The sequence below is a fragment of the Anolis sagrei genome, chromosome 10 (assembly GCF_037176765.1).
Source record: "Anolis sagrei isolate rAnoSag1 chromosome 10, rAnoSag1.mat, whole genome shotgun sequence".
Lineage (NCBI taxonomy): Eukaryota > Metazoa > Chordata > Lepidosauria > Squamata > Dactyloidae > Anolis > Anolis sagrei.
The window spans coordinates 20,159,313-20,165,377 of NC_090030.1; positions in this window are offsets into that span (position 1 = coordinate 20,159,313).

A 6,065-nucleotide genomic window follows, 5' to 3' on the forward strand; every position below is an offset into this window, starting at 1 on the left:
TCTTCTAAGTCTTCTCTTCTGCAGGCTAAACATGCCCAGCTCTTTAAGCTGCTTCTCATAGGGCTTGTTCTCCAAACCCTTGGTCATTTGAGTCGCCCTCCTCCGGACACATTCCAGCTTAGAGTCAACATGTCCCTTCAATTGTGGTGCCCATAATTTTACACAGTATGATTCCAGGTGTTGTTTGACCAAGGCAGAATAGAATAGAGGGGTAGAATGACTTCCCTGGATCTAGGCACTGGACTCCTATTGATGCAGACCAAAATCCCATTGGCTTTTTTAGCTGTCGCATCACATTTTTGGCTCATATTTAATGTGTTGTTCAGGAGGACTTTTTCACATGTACTGCTATCAGGCCAGGCATCGTCCCCTATTCTGTATCTTTGCATTTTTTTCTGCCTAAGTGGAGTATCTTTCATTTGTCCCTGTTGAACTTCATTGTGTTAGTTTTGGCCAATCGTATCTCTAATCTGTGAAGATCATTTTGAATTCTACTCCTGTCTTCTGGAGTATTGGCTATCCTTCCTAATTTAGTGTCATCTGTAAGCTTGATCATGCCTTCAGGACCAATCCCTGTGGTAAAGAGCCAGTCTTGATAATGCCTTCAGGACTATCTGTGAATCATCATCCCTGGGGAAGGGGGGGGGCTGGTCCTCACTCTTTCACTCTCCTTCCCTCCCTTTCTCTGCCCTCCCTTCTTTGCTGGTCTGCCGCCAGCTTCAGAGAATGGCCAACTGTCTTTGGGGCCTGAGCCCAGGAGAGGCAGCAGCCCAGTACCAAGGCGAACCGACCGGCGCATCTGTGGAAGGCTGGCACCATAGCTAGGCGGGCATCGCAGCTGTGGGGCCCTCTCCTCTGAAGTGAGCCTCAGTCCTCCGCTGGACTCCCCACCAGTGCTCACAGGCTGGCTCTGTTGAACCACTAATGAGGAGTTGGGGGATGGGAGAGGCTTTCAAGAGGAGAGGTGAGGGGCAAAGCTCCTGCTTGTGCCACCTCTCCCAGGGCAGACCCCCACACTCCTAGTCTCCTTGATACCCCACCCCACATTGGCATTCTGAGCCAGAGGATCTGTTGGGGAATCTGAACTGTTAGGCTCAAAATAACTCTCAGTTGGTGGGGGGGGGGGGGGATTCCACCATAAATATAGCAGAGTAGCAGAAGCAAAATTCATAACCAGCAGAAACTTAAGGTAAAGATTTCTCTTTGACATTAAGTCTTGTTATGTCCAACTCTGTGGGTGGTGCTCATCTCCATTTCTAAGCCGAAGAGCCTGCATTGTCCGTAGACACCTTCAAGGTCATGTGGCTGATATGACTGCATGGAGCACCGTTACCTTTGCGCTGAAGCAGTACCTATTCATCGACTCACATTTGCTAGGTTTGCAGAAGCTGGGGTTAACAGCAGAAGCTCATCCAGCTTCCCGGATTCGAACATCCAACCTTTCGTTCAGCAAGTTCTGCAGCTCAGCAGTTTAACCCGCTGCATCACTGGGGGCTCCTAAGCAAAAACATACATGTGATAAAATTAGGATAAGCTTATATATTTTAGGATAGGGGTCCTCAAACTAAGGCCCAGGGGCCGAATATGGCCCTCCAAGGTCATTTACCTGGCCCTCACTCAGGGTCAATCTAAGTCTCAAACGACTTGAAACCACATAACAACAACAACAACACTATCTCATCAGCCAAAAGCTGGCCCACACTGCCCATTAAAATACTAATAAGTTTATCTTTGTTAAAATTGTTCTTCATTTTAATTATTGTATTGTTTTAAAGTGTTTTTGCACTACAAATAAGATATGTGCAGTATGGATAGGAATTCATGTTTTATTCAAATTATAATCTGGCCCTCCAACAGTTTGAGGGACTGTAACCTGGCCCTCTGCTTAAAAAGTTTGTGGACCCCTGTTTTAGGATGACATAGGATTGCAGAGTTAGAATGTTAGGTTCAAAAATATTTATTGAAGTACAAGAAATACATTTTTGATTTTTAAAAAAGGTCTTGGAGCTAATCAGCTTACTAAATCTCATCTTCTAAAGAGGTAAAAGGGTAAAAAGTTGGTTTTTTAAAAAAAAAATCCATGCAGCTACATTTTGCCTACAGAGAGAGGCAAAATGCGTCCTCACTGGAGGGAAGAAAAGGCAGAAAAGATTTGAAAATGGTTAATGGCCACATGGCCAAGCCCAGGACAATAAAACTTAAAGGGGAAGTTCCCTCACAGAATTCTATTCCTGTATCATCAAAATGGGGGAGGAGGCAGTGGCTAGCAGGAGGAGTAAAGGCAAAGCCCTTTTGGGAAACACACATGGCAAAGTGAGGAAAGGAATCACACAGCTTAGTCCTAGCTCTATCTACTTATTGAGGTCTGGAAACTTGGTGACACAAGAGACTTGTGTAGTCCAGGGATGAAACCCAACAGGACCAACAAGGATTGGAGCAGGGACGGTTCTCTCTAGAGGAAGTGAGCCACTCCAGGACAGAACTAGTAACCAGATCCTTCTTGAAGAGCTCAGCTCCTGGCCAGTCCTTGGCCCAACTCTCACTTTCTCACTGGGGCTTTTGATGATCTGCTTGAAGGAGGAAAGGGAGGCACAAAGACACGAAACTCTTGGCTTTCCTGAGCTTGGAAGAGACATACGTGTGTGTGTGCTCCTTCAAGTCACCCCACTTATGGCAACCCCATGAATTATATAGGGTTTTAAATGCAAGGAATCATTTGAAGTATTTATTTGTTTACTAGCTGTCCCCTGCCACACGTTGCTGTGGCCCACATGGGGGTTCTGTGTGGGGGGTTTGGCCCAATTCTATCGTTGCTGGGGTTCAGAATGTTCTTTGATTGTAGGTGAACTATAAATCCCAGCAACTACAACTCCTAAATGACAAGATTCTATTTCCCCCAAATTTTACCAGTGTTCACATTTGGGCATATTGAGTATTCATGTAGAGTTTGGTCCAGATCCATCATTGTTTGAGTCCACAGTGATCTCTGGATGTAGGTGAACTACAACTCCAAAACCAAAGGACACTGCCCACCAAACCCTTCCAGTATTTTCTGTTGGTCGTGGGAGTTCTGTGTGCCAAGTTTGGTTCAATTCCATCGTTGATGGAGTTCAGAATGCTCTTTGATTGTAGGTGAACTATAAATCCCAGCAACTGCAACTCCCAAATGATGAAATCATAATTTTTGAGTGAAGGTCACTCCTTGTCTTGTGAGACATTTTGTTGCCAAATTTGGTGTGATTTTGTTCATTGGTTCTTTTGTTTTTAAGGTACTCATGACGCACAGAGCATTTTTATATATATAGATGACATTTATATGCCACTCTTCTCACCCCAAAGGGGACTCAGAGCGGCTTACAAGATTATATTATATCATTAGCATAGTACAATATCAGTATGATATATTACTATATTGTACAATATCATTATATTGTAATATTATTAGTAATATTACATGTAATATAAAATATATAATTATAATATCGTATTATTATGATGTAGGTTTGCCAGTTTCACATAGGATATGTTGTTGTTCTCCCAAATTATGGAGTCCCCAGTGGAGCAATGGGTTAAAACCTTGTGCCAGCAGAACTGCTGACCGTAAAGTTGGTGGTTCGAATCTGGGGAGCAGGGTGAGCTCCCATCTGTCAGCTCCAGCTTCTCATGTGGGGACATGAGAGAAGCTTCCCACAGGATGGTAAAACATCTGGACTTCTCCTGGAAAACGTCCTTGCAGATGGTCAATTCTCTCATACAGTTTCTCAAGTCGCTCCAGACATGGAAAAAAAATCCAAGTCCTATTAGGGGCTGACCTTGCTTAGCTTCCAGATATCAAGCTGGATTGGTGCTTTTAGGGCACTTGGGCCATGCGCCTGGCTCCTTCTTCTGCCGATAATAGTGGAACTTGATCCTGTCTTTTCTTCCATTTCTTTGGTCAGAGAGTCTGAAAGCACTGGAAGGACAACAGAGCAAACCAGGCCCTTTGTGGTGCGGAAAGACATTTCTGATAGGAAATCCAGCAAATACACAGGAGATTGTGTGAGAGTGAAAGAAAAAGATAAAAAAAAACATCCTCATGAGCTAAAGAGTTCTGATTTGATCTCATTCTGGGGCGGGTGGGGTGTAGGAGTAGGACTTTCAAATGCATATTTTGACCCATTTGCTGGCACAATTAGTCGCAGTCTGGAGCCAAGCAGTATCTGTGATCTCATCTGATCTCTGGCTCTGATGAAGCCTGTTTTGCAATGCATTTCAGCAGAGAGGCAATGATGGGAAGAGGAGCTCCCTCTCTTTGGTTGTCTGCCGCAGCCAAAGCGCAGCCTAAAACCCAGTGCTTGTGTTGCAGGCTTACTTACTCTTTACTTACTTACTTACTTACTTAGGAGATCCCTCATTGTCTGTGTAGGATTGTCTTCCAAGATCAGTGTACTGGCAGTGGGTCCATAGATGACTGTTGAGCAGGGGCGGCTCAACCCATTCCACAAAGTAAGCATTTGCAGTATAGTTGATTTTGCCCAGGGGTGCTCTTGAGGCGCTCTTGGGGGAAAATAGACCTTGACATATGTGACTTGTAGTTACTGGGATGTATAGTTCACCTACAATCAAAGAGCATTCTGAACTCCACCAATGATGGAATTGAATCAAATATGGCATACAGAACTTCCACGATGAACAGAAAATATATATCAGTGATTGGTTGGGGGGGGGGGGGCAAAATACTGTTTGCTTACCGTTGAAAATTACCTAGGGCCGCCTCTGCTGTGGAGCCCTATTCTTGATCTGTATGTTCTCCTGCAGTGAAGGCGGTCCCGGTCGGGGTGGCTTGACACGCCTTCCTCTTGGCACATTTCTCTCTTTCGCCCACCATTCTTGCCTCTTCAAATTCTACAGCACTGATGGTCACAGCTGACCTCCAGCTGGAGCGCCCAAGGGCCAGGGTTTCCCATTTCTCAGTGTCTATGCCAGAGTTTAAATCTCTTTTCCTACCCATCAACATTCCATTTTTCATTCTTGAGTTCAGAACAGAGCAACTAATAAGGCCATGAAAGCCTTCAACAATACATTGAACTCTTGTCTGTTTGGGGCAAGTGTGAATGTTGCAATTGATCGGGTTGTTGTAGGTTTTTTCAAGCTATATGGCCATGTACTAGAGGCATTCTAAAATGCCTCCAAAACATAGCCATATAGCCCGAAAAAACCTACAACAACCCAGTGATTCCAGCCATGAAAGCCTTCGACAATACGTTGCAATTGATTAGCACTGAGTAGCGTTGCAGCTTCAAGGCTTGGCTGCACCTTGCCTGGAGGAATCCTAGGAAACACTTGTTTTAACCAACTTGTATCTAGCAAAAAAGTGGATGCAGAGCAGGGGAGAGCATGAGCCTGGCATCAGAACGACTGGAAGCATAGAGATGACCCATAAAGCCAGGAGATTTCTCCCAAGTTCCTTGAGGAGATTGAGGCAAAAGGAAGATAATCAGGGGAGCAAGATGTTCTATTAAAAAGGAAGATGACCCCCAGAAGAGGCCTTTTAGTGGCCATTTGGTCTTTGGACAGAGCCACAGGGAAGTGTCGCCATCTGCTGGCTAATAAATGTTCTTGGGCATTTGGCTTCCCAAACCCCATTGCCCAGAAAGGGAGTTCATTTTACTTATTCCCAAAGGAAAGAATGCTTTTCTGGGTTTCTAATAAAATCAAACCTAAAGCAAAATTCCCAAACCCTGCATTTGGGTTACAGTCAGTTAATTTTTTTTATTTCAGGAGCAACTTGAGAAACTGCAAGTCGCTTCTGGTGTGAGAGAATTGGCCGTCTGCAAGAACATTGCTCAGGGGATGCCCAGATGTTTTACCATCCTGTGGGAGTCTTCTCTCATGTCCCCGCATGAAAAGCTGAAGCTGACAGATGGGAGCTCACCCCACTCCCTGGATTCAAACCGCTGACCTTTTGGTCAGCAGTCCTGCTGGTGCAAGGGTTTAACCCATTGCACCACCAGGGACTCCTAACAAGATGCTGTAACTCCACATCTCGGTTTGGATGCTCTGAGCTGCAACTCCCACATTGTCCA